General features: G+C 52.0%; 1 pseudogene; it reads right to left on the reverse strand.

Moving 5' to 3' along the window:
• Positions 1-4582: 4582 nt before the first annotated feature.
• On the reverse strand, positions 4583-23808 carry LOC146209275 (far upstream element-binding protein 3-like; annotated as a pseudogene).
• Between the last annotated feature and the right edge of the window lie 414 nt (positions 23809-24222).

Here is a 24222-nt window from a genome sequence, read left to right on the forward strand (position 1 = left end):
TATTTGGTCATCATTCCGGGCAGGCCTCCACTGTGTCTTAGGTTCAGCACAGGGACACGTCCGGCGGCAATGCCGTACGCTTCAATGCCCCAGTGCCATCATATTAGTCACACAGTTAATGTCTGTGTCATGAAATATGCCGGTAGGCTACGCCAGGGTTCCTGGTTCAAATACGATGTAGTGTCAGAGCATGTTAATGGACATTTCGGATGCTGTGGACGCTTCTGGAGACCTCAACAACGCGGTTCCACATGAATCAGTGGCTATTAATAATTCACAGGTCATCAAGCCGCCACCTAGTGAACCTCCCGACCTCAAGCCTCCGGACTCTCGACAGCTTGAGCATGGTGCATCAGATCTTGAGCTGGTTAAAGAACTATGGGGGTACTTTGGCAGCCCAACGTGCACTAGGAAAAAGCCTTCGCCGCGCCACATCGACTGCCAATGACTGTCAACTTGACCTTGCTTTCGTCCCAGGCGAAGCATTCCGCCGTCGCAAACGCTTTCGTTACGCATATCTCGCCTTAGTCCCAGGAGAAGCCTGCAGCTGTTTGACACATTCTTTCATTAACCTTCCGCCTTTCGGTGTTTAGAGAATCCGCCTTCCTGTGCTTATCCGGTGCAGAATTACTAGGCCGCTTGGGAGCCATGCGACTCACTCATTCGACTACGACACATCTAGCGAAGGAGCCACGTCGCAGCACGTACTCGCTCCGCCTGCCAGTGCAGGTGACGCTACTGTTGCTATGCACAGCTGCGCATGCGCTTTGGTGCCGTCACATGTCACCGAGGAGCGAGGGGGTGTGTGCGCCGGCATGAGGAAGGGTCACAGCTGGCACTCTTGCAGCCTAATTGGATGTACGCACGGACGGTCCCCGCGAGTATGAGCGCTTCAAGGCTTTCACCCTAAAAGTCGCTTTCTTCCGCCGCAGCATCTCGAGATCTGCCACTGGGGGCTGCAAAGGAGCCAACGGATGCGCTTTCAGACTACTTCATCGCTAATGTGTCGCTATAATATAGTACGCCGCGTCTGGAGTCAACCACTGGCGTCTGCAAAGAGCTGCCGGCCTACCTTCGAGCTGCGAGTAACGTAGTGCTTCAAAACTCATGGGCAAAGGCTTCAGCAACCTCAGATGTCTCCATAGACAGCAGCGCGCATTTGAAGCGTCCCTCTGATGAGGAGCTTGGTATCAGCGAAGATCAAAGCAAGGTATCAAAAGCGGAAGACAGATTATTGTTGACTTCTAAGAAGAGGGCAATTACAGCCCAAAAGGTCGGCAGTTTGCAGGCGACACTCCCCGCTTCGATGGATGGCGTTCAATGATATAAGCAGGAAAGATGTCGGCAGTCACAGCTTTTGAGATCAGTACCCTTACCGTTACAGACTTACGGAATCGACGGCCACAATACCAGTTAAAGCAATTGTTTGAAAGCTTTAGTGCGGATGTAGCTACAATTCAGGAAACTAAACTGGCTACGGACGAGAAGACAAAAACTGCTCTTGAGATAATTGTATTGAAATATATCATCGTCGATCCATTCAAAAGGCTTATCTGGAGGGTGCATGCTCTTTCTGGGCAACACACTACATATGACTGACTTGCCATATATCGCACTGATGGTGAGGGGCAGCTCACATGTTGTAACCTTGCCATTTCGGGTCAGCAGTGGCAAATTGTTTGTCTGTATGCGCCTGTTAAGCAGCAAGATAGCAAAGTATTTTTCTTTTCATTGGCAAATCTCCTGCGCATGAATCGGCAAATTTTACTGCTGGGATATCACAGTTGTGTACGTAACAATAAGGATCGATCAGTATATAGGGGACGTTATGACCCCAGTGCTGCTGTTCTCTCTGACATCGTTTATGAGCATAACCTTGTTTACATTGGCCGAATAAAAAACTATAGTATGCATTTCACGCACCTCAAATCGACTTCGAGTGCCCTTGTTGACAGGATCTACGTTTCTACTGGCACATTGCCTACTGTGCATGCATACGGAGTGAGAGCGATATTTTTAGCAACCAGCGCATGTTGTCTGTGCAGATAGGAAAGCATACTAGACGTCTTCTCCAATAGCAGTGAGAGCTATGGAAGCTAAATGCTTGCCTTCTTTTAAATGAAAATTTTGCAGTGTATTGTATACGTGCTTCAAAAACAGATGGGCACGTGCAGATCACTCAGTCCTTCAAAAGTGGGATCATTTTAAGCAGGAGGTTGAGGGTCTTGCAACTGAAACATCATCACGGATCATATTCTTGAAGCGCCTTCTCATTCGTGAATAGAAGCGCACCGTGAACGAACTGGATAAGTTGGAAAGGATTTCTCCGGGGTCGTATATTCATAATGTCCACAATGTTAAAGAGCAGTTACAAAATTTAGTGCAGAAAAATATCAGGGTACCTTCATTATGTCTTGAACACGGAGGTCCGTTCATGAGCAACATCTCGCAGCGCTTTTAATGATTGAAATTTATTGCGGACGCGATACGTACACTGACGCATCTGGTATCCTTGGTGCCTTCGTTAACTATTATCCATGGCTCTTTAGTGGTAGTAGTAACACGATCAGTGGGTCTGATTTCAGTCATATAAAAGATTTTTCTCCTCATCAAGATGAGCAGCGGCACCCATTAAGAGGTCTATTACATTAGATAAGGCCAAGGCGGCTATTTATTCACTACTGGGCCAGACATCTCCTGGCCTGGATGGTGTAAGCGGTGACTTCTATAAACCGCTTACGCCTATCTTAGCACCTGCCTTATTTGAATTTCTCAGTGCAGCCAATGGCATAGGCGTTTTTCCTCCCAGATTCTATACATGGTCACACAATAGTAATCTCGAAAATCATGGACGTATATCGGTTGAAAACTGGTAAAGGGTATCGCCCGATATCCTTAGCCAACGTCGATTACAAGGTATTTGAGAAGGTTCCTTCTTCTCGTCGGCAGCTTGTGGCATTATATTTATTAGGGCCACACCAAGTGCGCGGGATTAAAGGCCGCAGTGTCCTAAACAATTCGCATGTTCCGTGATCAAAGCCGGATTAATAAAAATGGGGGCCCTTGGCTGGGCTAATACTCATTCAGGCCCCCCTTTCCATTATTGAGCCACCCCCCCCCCCCCCCCCCATGTCGCCTGCTACGCTACTGGTAATATGCTGTTTCTTTTTAATTCTACCAAATTAAAAACAACGAAGTGCAATCAACGGGATCCATGCATCCACCTGGGACCTACAACGGATGGGAACCACAACTTGCGGGCCAGCGCGAAGCGCTCACCGCCTTCTCTTTCATTAACGATGCCCATAAGCAGACAGACGGGTATTTGTTCGCAGCACTATTTTCATGCTAACGTATTAAAAAAAACCAGGCTGAGCGATCGTCGTTTACAGTTTGGCTGGGTACTTCGGCAGCGACTAGGAAATATAAACACCTTTTAATTAGTGCCCCGAGATGATAATATTAGGAGTGTTTAAAAGAATTTGATTACATAATGAATTTTACTGCTGCCCTCGTGGGGTTCATTCGAGTACTCTAATGTAAGTACTGGCTCAGTGGTTAGTGCGCTCGGCTTCTCAGCCGAGCAGCCGGGTTCAAACCCAGTCGCACGGCGGCTTCGTTGTGATACAGGCGAAATTCAAAAGCCGCCCGTGTGCTGTGCGACGCCAGTGCACATTAATGATCCCCAAGTGGTCGAAATTATTCTTGAGCCCTCCACTATGGTACCTCTTTCTTCCTTTCTTCTTTCACTCCCACCTCCCTCCCTTCCCTCAAGACGCCGTTGAAGTATCCACCTAGATGTGAGGCAGTTACTGGGTCTTTTATTGCCACCAAAAATTTAAATTTTGAAGCGAAAGCTTCACTATGGTTCCTAGAGCAGCCTTCGGCGACCTTGCAGATTTGACCTTTGCAGCTCGTGCTCGCGCCGAGCGCGTCTTTATTGTCTTCTTTGCTACGTTATACTAGACATCATCATCATCAATAATGGGGAGGCAACCAAAACGAAAGTAGTATAATATGCATGTGCCCGTGCCACTAGGTATAACAGGCTCAATCCAATCGAACATAAAAGACTTGATCCCGAAGGACAATCTTTGTCTGTGTTTTGCACCCGTAGGCGAAAGAACCCGAAGACTCAAAAAGAACGTGGCGAATGATGCACAGCGGCCCACAGGCGCACAGCGGGCCCGGGTAGATTCCCCGTAATCTCCCCTGTGATGTAGAAGGAGGGGATGGAATTTGTGAAAGCGAAATGGGATGTAGGGAGGGGGTATGGGAGTTGAGGGGGAATCGGGGCAGCTTGGGTTTTCTCAAATGATCCTGATCGAGTCGAGCTCCCTTCTGGGCCTGAGCAGAGGGCGAGCATTCGCCTTAACCGAAATGCTTGGCCCTCAGCCTTGAAGCGTATTCACAACAACATCACGTTCGCCGGGTCTCCGCTACCAGGACACGTTGCTGGGCCACTTTGAGGTTTCCCGTCCCACAAGTCAGATTCCCCCGCCCCGACTGCACTTGGGCTATTGGAGGGGCGAATGTGCGAAAGGTACTGCGTCTTTCCTTTTCTCGAAAATATCAATGGTGGCTAAGTCTCGCCATGTTTGAGGGTCGCGACAGGCCCAGCACGCCAACTCTTCGCTGCATTACAGTGCCTTTCCTTTCCATCAAACCACAATGATTGGTTGGTTGGTTGGTTTGTGGGGTTGATTGATTCTTCACAAGATGCATTGCCCCAGCCCTGTGGCGCATAGGTTGGTTTGGAGGGGGTGGCTGCTGATACGGTTGTGGATACTGCGTCGGATAATTTGGTGGACCCTGGCCATTTGCTGCTCCAGGTGGAGGTCCCCCTATCCGTTCATTGATGAGCTGCTGTGCATGCTCAATCTGCTGTGGATTGCCCCGAATGATGAAGACCTTCTCCACAGGGTTGGGAGGGGGTGCCCTCGACAGCTCCACATGTGCGCACGACTGCTGGTTGATCTGGCGGATGGCCTCTCCACCTTTGCCAATGACAAGTCCACATTTGTTGGCAGGTACCGTGTACTGGACTTCGTGTACGTCATCTCCCCCGGGGCCCCGCCCCGGCCACCACGTCCCATGCCAGGTCCTCCGGGGGGTCCAAATCCTCCATCAAAGCCACCGCGACCTCTGCCTCTGCCACGACCCATGTTCTGCTGGTCTCGTGCCAGCACACTCTGGATTAGCTCCCCGATGAAGGAGGCAGCGTGGTGCACCTGGTCGGGGCCACCTGTGAGCAGGCACACGCGGTCGGGGGCATTGTCGTCCTGAGGCTGCTGGAACTGGACACGCGCCCCCGTCTCCTGCTGGATGCGTTTTATCATGTCCCCCTGCTTGCCGATCACCACGCCCACAGCCTGCTTCGGCACCAGCACCCCCTGAGAGGCACCACCAGGACCACCTCCAGGACCACCACCACCACCACCCGGAGGTCCACCGTATTCGCCACCTCCAGGTCCACCCGGGCCGCCACCACCAAAGCCCCTTCGCACATTCTCTAGTTCTTTCTCAGTGATGAGGTCCAAGACGAGGCGCTTGGCGTACTCACACTTGCTCTTCTCGCCGGTGATGCGGAGGGGCTTGTCCATCATGGATTGTTGGGGGCCGTCCTGGATCATCACCATCTTCACATTGGCTCGCTCCTGCAACCCCCGGATGGTCTCGCCGCCCTTTCCGATGACCAGGCCCACCCGGGGCCCCGGCACCATGAGCTCCACAACCACATGGCCATCGTTCAGCTGGCTGGGATCGCCAGCTGTCCTTGTCCTTTATTGAATGGGAAGGCTCATGGCCATGGATGGGGATAAAGGGGAGTAGACATAATCTTCATTGTTTAGGTCGTCATTCGAATCACATTGCTCTAACCAGGCCACTAAGCGAGCCATACTTGGCAAATATCATCTGTGTGTTTGCATCAGTTTCTAGAAGGGAACGGTAGTTCAGGCGGTAGGGTTCGATCTCGAGGCGTCCAGTAGAAAAAGCAGGGCATTCCCAAAGTAAATGAGATATGCCGCCGCAGGTTAGAGTCGTACAGTGGGGGCACGTAATCATTTTCTCTTTATACTGACGCCAGCGGGCCATAATACGTGGCGTGTAAGCCGCATGGGCGATGAGCTTATTCAAAAAGACTTCTTGACTTCGGGTGAGGTGGGTTCTTCTCGTAAAAGGTGGGTCTGGTGTGGCCACCTGCATGCGATGCTGACTGAGGCTACGAAGACTGGTCCGAGTATAGTGCATAAGGGCAAGAGAAGGGGTGAGTTGCCCGCCCAAGGTCGAATAAGGATGAAGCAAGGGGGGTGGGGAAGTAAATGTGGACATCCCACCTGCCAAGGCAGCCGCGGCGTGTGCCGCCGCATTGCCCCCTGATTCGTCCGAGTGACCTGGGGTCCAGTGAATAGCGACAGTTCTGGTCGCGAGTTGGTGGCGTTTAAGGAGGCGCTGTATAGCCGTAGCTGTTGCATCTTGTGAACCCGGAGTAGCGATTTCCTTGCAAGCTTCAAAGGAATCAGTAAGAATACGTAGTGACCCAGTTCCGGTGCAAGGCACTCCTGACAAGGCTCCCCAAATCGCGAGGAGTTCAGCGTGAAGAGGGGTACCCTGAGGTAGATGGCAGGCATAAGCGCCTGAAAGGGAAGGGTTGTCATCGCATACCCAGGCCATAGATGCGAATTCGCTTGTAATGGATGCGTCGGTGTATAAGTCAGTCGTATCGAGGATTCGCTCTTGTCGGTGATGGGCAGCTAGGAGCTCCCGGGGAATGACAAAATCGCGGTTTATAGGTCGGCGATGGACGCGTGTGACTACTGGCATCTCCCAAGGGGGAAGTGATGCATATAGGGCTGGTGTTTTGTCGTTACGCTGTTCATCCCAGGCCAGCAGGCGACGCCCCTGGACAGTGTTCTCTAGACGTATTCGATGACGCGTCTGTGACTCGGTAACGATGGTAGTGAGCGGTGGAAGAGCGGCCAAGCGCTCAAGTTCGGCTATAGGAGTGTGCTTAGGTAGACCGGTAATAGTGCGTAGTGTAGCGCGATGAAGGCGTTCGACCTTAGCGAAGTCAGTCTTCGACAGTTGGAGGACCGGTGTGCCATAGAGGATTTTTCCGACCGCCGCTGCTCTGGCCATCGCACGGCAGGCATGCTGCCGCGCACCGCCGTGCCGGTTGGACAGGCGACGAATAGTATGTAGCAGTGCTGGCCAAAGGCGTTGTAACTGACGAACCCATTTCTGGGGGCTGTTACAGCGTGATATGGGCAGGCCAAGAATGCGGATTTGCCCATTTGAGGAGGTGATGGTGTTGCCTCCGATGTGAAGATGGATCTGCATACTGGGGTTGGTTTTATGTTTTCCGTCGATACTAATCGATTCTGTTTTATGTGGTGCGAGTTCGAGGCCAATTTTGGTTAGTGTATCTTCAAGACAAAGAAGGGCCGCCTGAAGTTCAGTCTCCATAGAATATTTGTCTACGTAATCCGCTGCCTCAGTCCAGACGGTAATATCATCGGCATATATAGCGAATCTTGCGCTTGTGCTGATTTCCAGATTCTCGGCGACGCGTGTCATGGCCAAGTTGAACAATATGGGTCCGAGAATGGAGCCCTGAGGTACACCCCTATCCAAGTAATAGGTTTTGGGCACCCATCCCGGAGCTTTGCCATGTAGCTGAATGGGAAAAAATTGCGGATCCAGATTTGGGCACGCTTACTAGGAAAGCGTTTGGCGAGTTCCTCCAGGATAACCTCATGGCGAACATTGTCAAAAGCTTTGTGTATATCGACAGCCAGGAGATAGTCAGGTAGCGTTTTACGATGAGCTCTATTCAGAACTCTTCGCAAAAGCCAAAGGCAGTCATGCGTTCCAAGGTTAGGGCGGAAGCCGGCTTGAGCTGGATGAAATCCAGGACTGACATATTCAATGTAGTGACTAATCCGGGTGTGCAGCAGGCGCTCGATGAGTTTACAGAGATGTGAAGTCAGTGCAATTGGACGCAAATTACTAGGAAGTCGAGGGTTTTTGCCAGGTTTAGGGATAGGAAGAATAAGAGAAAGCTTGAGGTTATCCGGTACCGTTCCGGTCTCCCAGTAAGAATTAATGATGTCGAGAAGGGCATCCTGGGCTGCCGAGTCGAGATTGCTAAGCTCCTGCCAACTAACTCGGTCGTGCCCGGGTGTGGCGTTTAACGTCCCAAAGCGACTCAGGCTATGAGAGACGCCGTAGTGGAGGACTCCGGAAATTTCGACCACCTGGGGTTCTTTAACGTGCCCTGACATCGCACAGCACACGGACGCCTTGCTTTTCGCCTCCATCGAAAAGCAGCCGCCGAGGCCGGGATTCCATCCATTGATTGACTGAATGTCCTTTATTGAATGGGAAGGCTCATGGCCATGGATAGGAATAAAGGGGAGTAGACAGAATCTTCATTGTTTAGGTCGTCACTCGTCGTCACTTCCACTAGGGCGTCCCGCATAGCCGGAGTTCGTTTCGGACGTTAAAGTCCTTAAACCTGAAAATAAACCCATAAACGAGTGTTTCGCTTTCCTAGTGGCCGCTAGACCACGAATTGAAACTGTGGGACCCCGCCTTAGCTCGGAACGCGTGCGAACGTACCTCGCATGGGATCCGTATTTTTCAGTGCGTGGATTTCATATTTCGCCTCGGATACTCACCCATTTTTGTGAGCAAGCCCGTGAAGGTGTAAGGATTCACCTGACACCTTATTTGCCTTCGTCCGACCGACCGCCGGTTGACTAGGACCTCATCTTTGAGCCGCCACGAAGCAGCCGAGCTAAGCTTAACGCTCGGCGTGGCACCGCTTTGTCCGCAGCGCAGAGCTGCGTCTCACGCCACCCCTGCGGCCGCTGAGCCATCGCCGCAGCTGCTGTAGCCTCAAAGACGTCGACATGGAGAACCAAGTCGACGGTACGCCCATCACTCCAGAAGAATTTGACGACGACCCCCGCTGGACCCGAATTGTTAAGGCCCAGCGTTCGGCCTACCCTAGAGGAGACGCTACTCCTCAAAGCGACCCCCTCAAGTCCGCAATAGCGTCCCCGCCATCACTGAAGACTCCCAGATTACGTCACCATGTCCCTCTACCTCGACTTCCACAAGAAGACTACAAGATCGCGTTCCGCCCCGGCGGCGGCCTCGACCTCCGCACCACTACCAATGGGGCCCTCCTGACCTCACTTTGTGCCATCGCCAAAGTTGACTATGCCAACGCCCGTGCCAAGGATCGCGTACGTATCAACCCATACAACAACTCATTCACTGTTAGTTCAACCTCAGACCAACGCACCCGGTTATATGTCCAAACCTCTGAGCTGCGTCTCGCAACCAATTCGTACCCCCTGCGCGCTTACGTTGCCGCTCCTGGCAACGCTCTCCGCGGTGTAATCTACAACGCCGTGGACCAACAGAGCCAAGAGGAGATCATAGCAGACCTTCAAGCTATGAACCCCAGCAATACCTACGCCATTGCCGATGCAAGACAGATGGGGCGTACGCGGTCCATCCTGATCACCTTCGTCGGCACAAAAGAACTACTCCGCACCGTGATATTCAACTGCGGCCTTTTTATCTGCCACCCTTTCCGCCGCAAGGCCGAAGCCTGCACCAATTGTTGGAGCTACGGCCATCGCTCCGACGTATGCACCCAGCCCAGATCCGGAAGCTGCACTCGCTGCGGAGCCGTGCACGAGATTCGGGAGCCCCCCGACTGCACACCTAAATGCATCTTGTGCCAAGGCACACATGTCACGGGATCCCGCCCATGTGGACTTCGCTACGCGCGGACCGGTCCCTCTCCAACCAACTCCAGCCTTAAGTCAACATCATCCACCCCACCGCAATCAAAACCGTCCACCGAAGACTCCCGCCCATCTAGACCCAGCCAGCGGTCCAACTCCCGGACCCGCCAAGAACGCAGCCCCCGCCGCCGCTCCGTCTCTTTTCCGCCACTGCCGAGTCAAGACACCTCATCGACTTCTTCCCAGGTGAGCCGGCCTTTGCAGCCTCCCACCCCCGACCCCGAAAAAGAAGAGCTCAAAGCTCAAGTCGCTGCCCAAAACAGGGAGATTACCCTGCTAAAACAACAGCTGCAGGCATTGTTGGGGCACCCCCAACTCCCCAGCCCTTCTCCACAATGCCCCCACCACCTGTCACTCAAAAGCCCCAGCCGCCCCTACCCGCCCCCATGTCCATCTCCTCCAATGCTTCCTTCCGCGCCACCTCCCCTTCCCGCACCCCTCCACAAAAGAGGCGATCCACCAACCAGCTCACATCCATCCCGGAGGTGGAGGCCGTCATCCACCATACAGCCTCGTTTCTTGATGCCTATGAGCAACGCCTCATGGCCGCAATTTCTACGCTGCGTACCGACACGCAGAAATGGATGGAACAAATTAACGAACGCGTAGCCAGAATTGAGGCCCGCCAGAGTGCCCACGAAGCCGAACTTGCCCAGACGACCCTAATGGTGTCATCCCTCCTCCCCTCCTCCTCATCTCCCAATCCCCCTGCACCAGCAGGGGCACCCAGGCCTCGTGATGGCCAGACACCCATCACGCCTTAATTTCTGGCAGTGGAACTGCGTGGTTTCCGCGGAAAGCGGAACGAGCTGCAGCTCCACCTCCAGAACATCCCTCCCTCCGAGCTCCCCGCTTTAATCGCCCTCCAAGAAACTTTCTCCCCAGTTAAGCTGCGCGACTTCACTGCTTTCCATCCCTCTTCCTCATCCCCCCCGAACATTGCCACTCTTGTTCACCGCAACTACACGGCGATTGAGCATCCTCTCGACGTTCCAGAGTGCACGCACCTTTTCCTAGAACTCCTCCCCCGGCGGCGACAGGATGCCGGTCTCTTTGTTTTTAATGTCTACAGCCCTCCTCGCACACCTTCAGCTCCTCTCCTCCTCCTTCTACACAAAGCCCTTTCTCGCGCACATCGCAACGCGCTCCTCATTTTTGGGGATTTCAATGCACATCACGTCAGCTGGGGTTATCCCGGGAACAATAGGAAAGGTCTCGCGCTGTGGACATTCATCCAGAACGAACAGTTATCCGTCCTTAATGATTTTTCTGACCCAACCCGCATCGGCTCCAGCGTCCAACGCAACACTAATCCGGACCTTTCCATCTGCAAAAACGTCGTGGATGCAGCGTGGACGAACACCTGGGTCTTTCTCGGCAGCGACCACTATATCCTGTCCATCTCTTTCTCTCTTCCTAGCCTATCCTCCCGCCAGCGTCTGAGCCAGGTAGTCGATTGGGATCGGTTCTGCCACTCACGGCAACATGCCCCCACCTCCATCTCAGACCTTTCTCAATGGACTGCCACCTTGCTCAAAGATGTTTCATCCGCCACCTCTACCGTCCCTACCCCTCCTCACTCCTTCACGGCTGACAGCCGCCTCCTTCACCTATGGGAGGCGCATCATTCCCTGCACCGCCGCTGGCTTTCACAAAAACACAATCGCTCACTACGCCTCCGCCTTGCCCGCCTGGGTATGGAAATTGAGGAGCACTGCTCATACCTCACCAGGCAGCAGTGGGGCCAGACATGCGACCGCGTGGCCGGTAACCTCGGGCTGAGGGATACGTGGGCGCTCCTACGTGCCCTCCTTGACCCGTCGCATGTCAAGGCCACGCAACGCAGGGATGTGACGCGCCTCCTGCAATCCTCACCGCTATCCAATTCCGATTTCCTTCTTGCACTCCGAGATCGCTATCTCTGCACTTCCCCTCCGTCCCCCCTCCCTTCTTACATCGGCACCATTAATTCTGCGCTTGACGCAGATATCACTTTGGGGGAGGTTTGTGCGGCGCTATATAAGCTCCGCACCACTTCCGCACCAGGAGCAGACCAAATTTCTAATAAGGCCCTCTGTAACCTGGACACATCATCCCTAGAGGCCATTACGGACCTCTTTAACAAACATTGGCACGAAGGCGCCCTGCCTTCTGAGTGGACCCACGCTAAGGTGACCTTCATCCCCAAGCCCGGCAAACCCATAGACATTCAAAATCTCCGTCCTATTTCCCTCACCTCTTGTCTCGGTAAGCTCTTTGAGCACGTCGTTCTAGACCGCTTACAGAGCTTCCTCGAGGACAACCATCTCTTCCCCGATTCGATGTTCGGCTTTCGCCCATCCTTCTCTTCACAGGATGTCATGCTCCAGCTCTCCGAAGAGGTCCTTCACCCTCTTCACGCCAAGCGCACTCGCGCGATCATGGCACTGGACTTGACAAAAGCATTTGATAATGTCTTCCATACCGCCATCCTAGACGCCCTTTCTACCCTTAACGTGGGCTCCCGAATCCATAGTTACATCAAGGCTTTTCTTGCCCATCGCACGGCTGAGATCTCATTCGGCACCCTCTCCTCTCCTAATTTCCCTCTTGAAAATTGAGGTACCCCCCAGGGTTCTGTTCACTCTCCCCTTCTCTTCAACATCACCCTTTTTCCGATGGCACGTGCTCTAGCTAGCATTCCTAACCTCTCCCATGCTTTCTACGCTGATGATATCACCCTCTGGGTGACTACCGGCAATCTCGGTGAGATGGAAGCCGCTCTCCAGGCGGGCGCTAAAACTGTCGCCGATTATGCTCGCACGGTCGGGCTAGCTTGTTCCCCGTCCAAGTCGGAGCTCCTGCTCCTCCTGGCTCGAGGCATAGCTCCAACCTCATCTCCTAACCTTAACGTCACTATCGACGGACATCTCATCCCTTCTGTCTCTCGCATCCGTATTCTCGGTCTCTTTCTCCAATCCAATGGCAAACACACTACTGTCCTTTCCCGCCTTACTACCACCGTCCAGCAGACGGTACGGCTGATCCGACGGGTCACTAACCGACACTACGGCATGCGCGAGCACGACCTCCGTCGTCTTGTTCAGGCCTTTGTGCTAAGCCACCTTGTCTACTCCCTCCCCTACCTCTTTCTGTCTCGTACCGAGGAAGACAAGGTCAACTGTCTCATCCGCCAAACCTATAAGTCGGCTCTCGGGCTTCCCACTTCCACCCCCACTTCTCGTCTACTGGCGATGGGCGTCCACAATACTCTTTCAGAACTTGTGGATGCCCATCGCGTGGCACAACTCGATCGTTTATCTCGCACCACCCCTGGTAGAGCCCTTCTTACTTCCGTTCGCTTGACCCCTGTCTCCCCTATCTCTGTCACCCATCCCTTGCCCAGCTCCCTCTTCTCCATGCTCACTGTCAAGCCCCTTCCCAAGAACATGCACCCTGAGCATCATGCCGCTCGCCGATCTGCCCGCGCCTCCACCCTCTGGTGCCAGTACGGTACACGGTCTGACGCCGTGTATGTTGATGCGGCACCCTACCTCTCGCATCCCGCCTATGCCCTGTCCACTGTCTCTAATACACGAGCCCCCCTCTTCGTCGCCACTATCCATGCTCTCACTTCCACTGCCGCAGAGGAAGCAGCCATCGCCCTCGCCATTGCCAGCACACCAGCCCTTTTCATATTTAGCGACTCTAAGACCGCAGTCCGCAACTTTGCAAAGGGTACAATCTCTTTCTCTGCGCTCAATATCCTTAAGCACTCCTCCCCCCCTTCCCGATCTATCCAACTATTTTGGGTTCCGGCTCACGCGGGGCACCCTGGAAATGAGGCGGCAAATTCTATCGCTCGCGAAATGACCGACCGAGCTGGCCCCCTCCACCCCGGGATGGACACGCGTGACTCCCTCCTCACCTTCCATGACATCACCCTCCACTACCGCAACTCCCGATTATCCCTCCCTCCCCCTCACAAGTCCCTATCTAAAATCGAACAGAATACGTGGCGCCATTTGCAGGCCCACACTTTCCTCTCCCCTGCACGCCTTGCCCTTATTCACCCCGGTGCCTTCTCGCCCCAATGCACGCTTTGCAGCTCTCCCCGAGCAGACTATGCTCACATTCTTTACTCTTGTCCGGCGCGCTTTCCCCCCGTCTCCTGGCAAATAAACAGCCCGCAGCTGTCTGAGGCTGCTTTGGCCAGCTCGGAGCCGCATATTCAACAGCGGATTACGACCTGGGCAGCTGAAGTCGCCGCCAGGCGTGACCTGGAGGCCACGACCAGCAGCCGGAAGGCCACCCACGGAACGGCGGCAACATAATTTTACTTTTTTTAATTTTGTGGCCTTCAATGAATAAAGTTTGTACCACCACCACCAAGAAGCTAGCACAGCCTGACTTGCTTTTCATTTGGTAAAACTAAAGAAAAACCTCTGTAGTTATTATATTAGGAAAACAACAAAGCTTGCTTGAAACGCATGTTGTTGTAAACACCAACACAAATGTTCACTTTCCCATTAATCTGCATTCTGTTTTCAGAAACAGCTAGGCTTTAAGGAAATGTTTAGCGCACTCAAGACGAACAAGAATGTAGACAAGACAATACAGCTCAGATTTCGATCCTTCTGAAGCTAGGCTTTGTTTGCATCAATAAATTTAATCCCGTGAGGAGATGCACGATTGTATCCAAACGTACGTGCTCTCTCTTCGAAGGTATCAAAAAGCGGTAGCAAAAAATTAACAAAGTTTGGTTTGATTTGTTAGGTTGAACGTCCCAAAGCGGCTCCGGCTATGAGAGACGCCGTAGTGGAGGGTTCCGGAAGTTTCGAACACCTGGGGTTCTTTCTTCTAGACAGCTCAGCAGGTGTTCAGCATTACCCTATAAATATGCAATAGATATTTACAGTACTTAAGGCAATACAAACACCTTAAAATGCATTCGAATAAAGATGAAAATTACCAACTCTAATTACATAACGTTACTTGAAAATATTTTTGTTAAAGATAAGACAAGCAAGAACGGCAGCAAATAAATATGGCACTATCAAAAACAACAAAAATACAGTGCGTTATAAGCACGCTAAATATCACAAGAAGAACAAGAGACGAACAATGAAGGTTTGCATATCTTGAATTACACTGCTCAGTGTTTCATCGGCAACGTGGAGGCTGGGAGGCGACACAAGGACGCTTATTGGAATAATTATTCATGTATAGCGCACTCCTCTTTAAAAATGGCATCTTTCACTCCTTCGCTTTGACGAAATCAGGTATAGTCTGTTCGAAAGATAGATCGCGGAGGAGGTCACTTTCAATGGATATGAGAGCCAGTGAGTTCACCTTGTTGTCAAGGAGGTTCAAACGAAGGCGGTTTTTTATCAGCGACAACTTGGAAAACGACCGTTCGGTTTGACAGTTTGCCACGAGTATGCTTAAGTACATTCGCAAAGCAATAGAAAGGTTCAGAAACACATCAGTTAGCTTTCTTTCGCGCCTCAACTTCCTTATTCCCAGGTGACTAATGTCCTACAAGCAGTGTTGTGCAGAAAGTTCCAAAACTGAACTATTTCAGCAGCCTGATGTGTCAGAGAGGCATTGATCCCAACTTCTGTCAGCAGTTTTAAGAATCCGAACCTTTCGCAGAGTTCAGTGCAGACAGTGTAGGTAGCTTTGCACTCGCAAAGCAGAGCCTAGATTGCCCCGTACTGAAATGTAGGTCTCTGCGATAAGGTTTTTTTTCTACCTTGTAGCGCACTATCACTTTTTCCGTCTGCGATCTTACTCAAAACGATGCGTTTGCCTTCATCATGATAACATTGATTGGCACTTAACGTACGTGCTCTCTCTTCGAAGGTATCAAAAAGAGGTAGCAAAAAATTAACAAAGTTTGGTTTGGTTTGTTAGGTTGAACGTCCCAAAGCGACTCAGGCTATGAGAGACGCCGTAGTGGAGGGTTCCGGAAGTTTCGAACACCTGGGGTTCTTTCTTCTAGACAGCTCAGCAGGTGTTCAGCAGTTGAAATGCCTAAGCCTGGTTTCTGAAGTGCTATGCTCGTTTTGTCAACGCGCTCGCCAGATTTGACTTCAGAAAATCGCCATGAATACAGTCTCTATTATTGTCATTTTCTTGAAGAGAGTGCGCTTCGTTTCTAGTGTCTGTTTTCTGAAGTCATTAAAACCTCTATTGATCTCTATTATAACCTCTAATAATCAATGCCAATCTAATTTTCTTTATTCTGCCTTCATATCAAGCTAGAAAAGCTTTCCCTTTAGACATCAGCGCCATATTTACTTAACGTAGCATCAATTTTAAACAAGATGTAATGAAACAATATGCCTTCAGAAAAAGCTTTATTAGACATTCACAGCCCCGCCGGGAAGGCGCAGTGGTAAGACGCCCGACTACTGTGCCGGAGTCCCGGGTTCGAACCCGACCTCGGCGGCTGCGTTTCGATGGAGGCGAAACGAAGTGGCGTTCGTGTGATGTGCGATGTCAGCGCATGTTAAAGATCCCCAGGTGGTCGAAATTACTCCGTAGCCCTCCACCACGGCTCCTCTTTCTCTCTTTCACTTTCACTCCCACCTTCCTCCCTTCCCCTACGGCGCGGTTCAGGTGTCCACAGAGCAAGTGTGACAGATACTGCGCCTTTCCCTTCCTGTGAACCAACCAACATTCAAGAGTGGCGACAGTATGCCCACAAAAAAATTTATTGTGTACATACATACAGACAGCAATCGCAAGAAGTCTGAGGAGACCAGCACAGAAACCGATAAGTTTAACGCACTGTTTCGAAGTCAAGACAGAAAACACAAAAAAAAGGACAAAAAAAGTTGAAAACGTGCTTCTGGCCTGCATCTGAACAAATAAAAGAAGTAACATGGAGTCATAAGCAGCATTTCTTTCCTTCAGTGCACACAGCTGTTATTGTAAATTGTATGACATGAAAAAAAAGTTGTCATGCTGCCTTGAAATCAGCTAATACACAGATCACATACGTATTTTGTTCCAGCCCCTAAACTGAATGGAGGGGGCATACTTAGTGCAATTTGTAGGGACATTTTGAGGCGAAAGCCTTTAATGGCTCATGACTCGCCCCCGCGTCTGTATGTTCGCGAGAGGTTTCCGCGAGATTCCTCGGAATACCGCGAGACTGTGACGTCATCACCTGGGGACGCCATGACATCACGACTGGTTATGAAATCACCTGGCAGTTCACTATCAGAAGCCGCCACCCCGAAAACGCCGAAGTTGCAATAGCGCTCGCATGCGTAGGAATGGTAGCAAAACAGCCATCTACAGTTACGGAAAGGGCAGCACTTCACCGGTAGCGGCGAAAGTTTTGACCGGAAAACAGCTGAATAGAAAAGTCAGCCTAATATAGGCCACAGCGCACGCGTCTGTTCCTGTAATGATGAGGCGGCACACGAGTTATCTCGGCCTCTCCCCTTCCGTGTAACCGTGGAGCTGCTCGAATGTCAGAATAAGGACGAACTTCGATTAAATTATACAGAAATGGTCGAAAATTATAGATAAAGCAGAAAACTCGGGCTACCACAGGATAAGAGTCTGGGCAACAAAGAGGCGACCGCACATCGGCGTCTGCAGGCAGGGAACTACATCCACCTGGTCTGGGCCTATTACGTCCAGAAAGGACAGATAGGGCCCTCAACCACGTAGTTTGAGAATGCGCTAGCTCCCCAGGGGCTAAGACATAGATTAATAGTAGAGAAGACTGGGAAACCCTTTTGCAGAGCGACGTTTCAAGTCTACAAAAAGCAAGCCATCCGCCTGGCGGAAGAGGCCGCGAGGTGTCAAGACATCTTTGCCTGCCTCTAATCGCTGAGGTCCCACCCAGCCAGGTGCGCGGAGTAGGGGGCCTCAATTCTGGAGAATATGAAAGTTGTTCACACACACACACACACACACACACACACACACACACACACACACACACACACACACACACACACACACACACACACACACACACACACACACACACACACACACACACACACACACACACACACACACACACACACACACACAAACACACGACCCCTCCGGGGTGGCGCAGTGGTTACGGCGCTCGACTACTGTTCCCAAGGACGCGTGATCGAATCTCGGCCTCGGCGGCAGCTTTTCGATGGCGGCGAAAAGCAAGGCGCCCGTGTGCTGTGCGATGTCAGTGTAAGTTAAAGAACCCCAGGTGGTCGAAATTTTCGGAGTCTTCCACTACGGCGTCTCTCATAGCCTGAGTTGCTTTGGGACGTTAAACCCCGCACACACACACGCACGCACGCACGCATACACACACACGAACACAAAGCATTTCGAACAAATGTCGCACTTGGTTTAGCCGTTGACCCAAAGCATTCTTTCGATGTATCCTGCCACTCATCCTCTCAGTGGCTAATGAAGTGACAGGCAGTGTCAACGCAAATTCGAGCAGCTCTACTCCATTCCCTACCGTTACAGTTACATCGGCCGACACCATATCACTAGAAGTTTAGATTCTTGAATGACACTGAAGCTACAATGTTGGCTGTGGATGCTCAGGGAAGAAATCTAGTGATGCCGGCAAATTTGCCTTTTTTCGTGCGTCGAGGCTTATATACGCAGCGGAGACTCGGTATGGTAAACATTCCACCAAAAAATCACGCACACAGGAGTAGCGCTGCGCCTGGTGCCCGAGCGAGTTGTGCTCATTTCGAACAACACCCAGCCAGTGGCCATGACGCGGTGCGTGCCACGAACGGTTCCCGGAAATAAATCGTCTCCGCTGCGTTGAATATATTGCCTGGCGGTGTGCGCTGCAAGAGAGGAGTGCGTGGGCTGGCCGCAGGAGTAGAAATTTGGCCACCTGATCACACGCAGGCGCGTTGCGTGAGTATATTTTGGCGGGGAAGGATGAGTCCGATAGCAGATGATGACGAGTCTGATGACAGTGTCTAGGCAGGAAAGGAAGACGTCACACGTGCTTTTGTCCACGTGCCGTGGGGCGTGGAATTTGGTTCACAGGAAGGGAAAGGCGCACTAACTGTCACACTTGCTCTGTGGACACCTGAACCGCGCCGCAAGGGAAGGGAGGAAGGTGGGAATGAAAGTGGAAAGAGAGAAAGAGGAGCCGTAGTGGAGGGCTACGGAGTAATTTCGACCGCCTGGGGATCTGTTCACTTCTCGGGATAGGGTTGTAGAAGAGTGAAGGGGGGAAGTTCAAGAGCTGAAGACAAAGGCGTCTCCATGCACCAATCCTGCCTAGTGGCTGCGCATCATCGCGCGTGCTCGACGGAAAAGGTAGGTAAGACTGGACGCCGAACTTTCCAGAAAGTAGGAGGAGGAGGAGGAAAAAACTTTATTGAACGAGCGAGTTTGGACCCTTCAAGGGCCCAGGGCCACCGCACGGCCCTCACATTACGCGCATGTGTCCAGGTCACGTAGGGCCATGGCACTGGCACCCCGGTCCACACAGCGAAGTTGTATGTCCAGGTCCTGCGACGTAAGGAGGGCCTCCCATTCCTCCCATGATCCGATGGCGGGCTGTCCCTGCGGGGGAGGATCGGCAGGGCAGCCGAAAAGAATGTGGTCCAAGGTGGCGTGCAACTCTCCACAGAGAGTGCAATCAGGGGAAACGGGTCGGTAGTAGGATAGGCGTTGAGGGGTGAGAAGCGTTCGGGTTTGAAGACGCCTCCAGATGTTTTGTTGGGAGTGAGACAGCTGGGGGTGGGGCAAGGCGTGCTTGCTGTGTGAGCTCAGAAAATGTATGTGCCCGCTCCCTCGAGAAATCCCGGCATAATAAGTCCTCGGGCTATGTTATCGGCGGCCTCATTTCCGGGATTGCCAGAGTGAGCCGGCACCCATATAAGCTCAATACGCCTGTCAGAATTCAGGGTGCACATTCTCAATATTTGCCACGCGGGAGGATGGACGCGTCCACGGGCAAAGTTAAGTATGGCTGTTTTGGAGTCGCTAAGTATGTAAGCCGCATCTGTTTGGGCGATTGCTAAGGCTATAGCCACTTCCTCTTCTTCTTCCGAGTTACAGGGAGGGTCTAAGAAGTGAGCGAGTGGGGGGGCTGCTGGATTGTAGGCCACAGCTACCGAACGGTCAGAAAGTAAAAAAGATGACTCAGTGGCGACCGAAGGAGCGTAACTTCGCCAGGGCTGTAGTCACCCTCTCCCGCTCTTTTTAGCGCTTGGCGTCGACGGGGCGAGAAAAACGTCGAGACCATGGAGGAAGGTTGTTGTGGCTGTAGGAAGAAGGAAAAGAAAAGGCACGGGCATGTTACTGGCTCTGTAGCTGAGCCACCTCCGCTGCCTCTTGCAGACAAAAGGGAAAACAAAGAAGAAAGGAAAAATAAGAGGGAAACAAAGAGGCGCGCCGCAACAACAGCCGTCGTCCACCACCGAAGCAGTGGCGGGTGCAATGACGGCCTAAAACAGATCATAATTGCTGGCTGGCTAGCCCCCGCCGCAAGCGGCGTTGACCTAACGTCCCAGTCCCGTAGGACAGAGAACTGCCACCCTTCACCACCGAAGGAAACAACTTAGGAGAGTCCCTTGCCATTCGCAATGCATTGGAGAAAGTGTGGCGGAAGTGACGTCAACATTTAGGGCTAGCCAAGTCGGGCCATAAGCGACAGCGACGCTGCTGCTATAAAAATTCGGGCCACTAGCAACAACGTTGCTAAGGGCCCTAGGTACGTGAGCGTCGCGGAGAAAGAAAATGCGGTGGGTAAAGGAGGAGGAGAGAAGTTGCAGCTTCCGGTCACGGCACGGCCGCGCCGGCTTCAAAAAAATGACGTCAGGACCTCTCCTAAGTTCTTTTCTTCCTCCATGGTCGAGACCTTCCAAGAACAGACGATTGCTCCTAGCCAATAGAAAGGCGAGACCGGAACGGAGAAGGAGTGAGTTTGTACGGAGGAGGGAATTTGTACAAGGAAAGCTATGCGTATGTGAACGCCTGCTTTAGCGCTATTAACAGACAGGTGCGACGCGCGTCTATAAAAAGAAGTTGATCGCGGGTTACGATTCAGCCCGGAGCCACCGGTTAAGTTTGCATCAGCCCGCCCGCTGAGGAGGTCCCGTAGGACGAACCACTCTCGGCCAGCCACGGATCATCCAGGCAGCGTGCGCCAGTCATCGCAGCGGTCACCGTTAAATACATGCGGTCGCATCAGACTGACGAAGTTCCCGGTGAACAGTTAGCATACATACATTCATGCAAAAATGATCAGTCGGAAGTATCAGAGTGGTGCGTTTAAACGAACGGCGAAGTTATAACAAGAAAAGAGTGAAAAGAAGCTATCAAAGATGACAAAGTACATACTGAAAGCAGCTTCCGCGGAGCAGTATGATCGTTCTACCCAAAGTCCGTGTCAAATTCCCAATAGTACCAATTGTGATTCTGTAGAGGACTTGCCAACTTCATCCCCACGGTTTCCTGTCAAGAAGCAAGGTTTGACGCATCTTGGTTGTCTAGATCCCGTGAAAACGGTGCCAACCTCGGTCATCTATATTTCTGAGCAACCGACGCTAACCGAGCCCTCTCCTGTTCCTGAGTCAGCAACGTCTATCCTACTCGGCAGGGCCCCTGCCACGGAGCTCCTAGTGTCGGGTCCGCCACGCCCGATTTCTACTACTGCTGATCAACAGGTGACAGACCTTCCCACTGAGCCTCATTCTATCGATAAGCACCAGGAAACAACACTCCAAGAACCAACTCACTTGTTTACTCTTAGGCTTCAAATAATTATGTTCCCACCCACAAAGTGTGCCTCGAGAGGACGAATGAGACGGGTTCTAGTTGCGGCAATATGGTAGAGACACCCCAGTGGCAAGAGGTACATTGCGAGATTCTCTGTAGTGACCTGTTAAGTGGCCGGACGTTATTACTGACAGCTTTCGGAGGGTTTGCCTTGAGAAAGCCATTGTATTTTCAAAATCTGGCAGAAAATGCTCCGTTTTCCAAATGGCATTAGGAAACTCAGAAAAGCTATATGTCCCCTCATCTTTGCTTGCGAAAGGCTGCAAATAGGAAGTCGTACGAACGACACTGATTAATGCACTCGGAGTCCAAAGGTTCCTTTTACTGTTTCATGTGTTTCATGTTTTTCATGGGCATTTGAAGCAACCCTAGTGCTTTCCCCACGCACGGCTTTTCTGATTGGAAAAGAGCGGAAGAAAAGGTTTGCGCACATGAAAATACGGTCGAGCACCCGAGCTGGGCGACAGCATGACTCGACCGCTTTAACTCGAGCAGCACAATTGACAAGGAGCTGGTTAAGCTGATTGGCACTGAGATCCCTTACAGGAGAGAGGTTTCGAAGCGCGTAGTCGTTGTAGTTCAGCTTCTAGCTGAGCGCAACCTAACGTTTACGGGTACTGAGGAGATTTTCGGTTCACCGATAAATGGCAATTATATGGAGCGCTTGAGGCCAGTGCCAAGTTTGATCCCTTTAGAGTTTAGAGAAGCACATCAAACGCTACGGGAACAGTTAGGAAAAGGTCGTCCGTCGTATCTGTCAAAAACCATTTGTGATTACTTTATCGACAATATTGCTACATTAGGCGGTGTATGCACTGGTATCTGCATAAGGACGAAAGAAGAAGCTCGTGAGTTTTCGTGAAGACGACGTGCGAGCAGTGTCGGTTGGTGCCCAGTTAACACTGCTGTGTTTCTGTGTGCTGTGTCCGTAGTCATCTTGGACTAATCTCTTGGTCTTACCTTGCCACGTATCATCTTGGTGGAGGTGACTCAAGATCCCCGTGCGCTCAGAACAGAATATAAGAGCACAATAGCACAAAAAAGCTCGATTTGCGCAGTGGCTGCCACCTATCTAGGCTCACAACGACGTCAGCAACGACCACTATGACCTCCGAGGCAGCCTCTACCATCGCAGCCAGTGGTACTCACGAAGATCCGCCACCCTTCCATCTTTAATGGTGAAGACAAGCCGGACGTCGACGACTGGCTAGATGGGTACGAGCGCTGCAGCAGAAACAACCACTGGGACGCGACCATTATGCTGGCGAACGTAATCTTCTATTTGGCCGGAAAAGCTCGGACGTGGTTCCAAAATCACAAGCAAGAGCTAGTGACCTGGGAAATCTGTAAAAAAAACTACAGCACTTGTTCGGAAAACCGATTGGGCGGGCTCGCGCAACAAAAACAGAACTTTCCACTCGCACCCAATCCCCCACGGAGTCCTACCTAGCCTATATTCAAGACGTCATTTCGTTGTGCCGCAAGGTGAACAGCTCCATGCCAGAAAGTGACAAGATAGGCCATATCCTCAAGGGTATAGCAGATGATGCGTTCAACATCCTCTTCTGTACGAATTGCGCTACCGTCGGCTCGGTACTTCAAGTCTGTCGAAATTTCGAGCAGGCAAAACAAAGCCATATCGTACATCGCTTTGACCGCCTTCCAAACACGGCGGCTACATCATCCTGCGCTGACCTGCCGCCTTTGGAACAGCCTTCTCATCCAGCGAAAATCACTGGGATCATCCGGAGAGAGCTCGAGGCCTTGGCTCCTGCACTACTCGCGTCTCCGCCGCCCGACACTATGGCCATGATACAGGCCGTTGTTCGTCAAGAACTCGCTAACGTCGGCATCTCCTCCAGCCCCGTGCCGCCACCGTCACCAACACACCCTGTTCCTGTAGTGGCTGCTGCTACCGCGAGCCCGGCTTCCCCACGTCGCTACCATAGCCGCAATCCTGCAGAGTGGCGCACCTCAGACGACAGGCCAATTTGCTTCATTTGCTGTCGCGCCGGCCATACATCTCGTTATTGCCGTAGCCGTACCTTTTTCGCCCCTTACTCTCATTACAACGCCGACCGTCGATACTACAATGGACCTCTACGCTTCCATGCCCAACCAGAGGAGCCCCGCCTCGCCTATGAGGGACCTGAATATTACCTTCCTCAAACGCATCAGCCTCGCCACGAAACCGTCCCCACCGCCCGACGCACCAGCCGATCTCCATCCCTACTGGCTCGTCGATCCCGCTCACCGGTCCCTCCTCGCAGCTTCTCCCCATCATACTCCGGCACCTACTCGGGAAACTAGTGAGTGCAGCGCCCGGGAATGACGCTGCATTACCGACCCGTACTGCTAACTCGGAACCGAACCCCACACCCAGACGTAACCTCATTGACATTCTTGTGGACGGAGTCTCCGTTTCTGCCCTTATTTACACGGGAGCCCACATTTCAGTCCTTAGTTAGTCGTTCCGCCAGCGCCTCAAAAAAGTTCTTACGCCCGCTAATACCTCTACAGTTCGTGTTGCTGATGCAAACACTGCTACCACCATCGGAATGTGCACTGCGCGAAAACAGCAGCGCCGGCCATCACGTCTCTGTGCTCTTCGCCGTTCTTACTAATTGTCCTCAAGACGTGA

This window comes from Amblyomma maculatum, chromosome 1 (genome assembly GCF_055883805.1).
Source record: "Amblyomma maculatum isolate TAMU_Amacu chromosome 1, ASM5588380v1, whole genome shotgun sequence".
NCBI classification, from domain to species: domain Eukaryota; kingdom Metazoa; phylum Arthropoda; class Arachnida; order Ixodida; family Ixodidae; genus Amblyomma; species Amblyomma maculatum.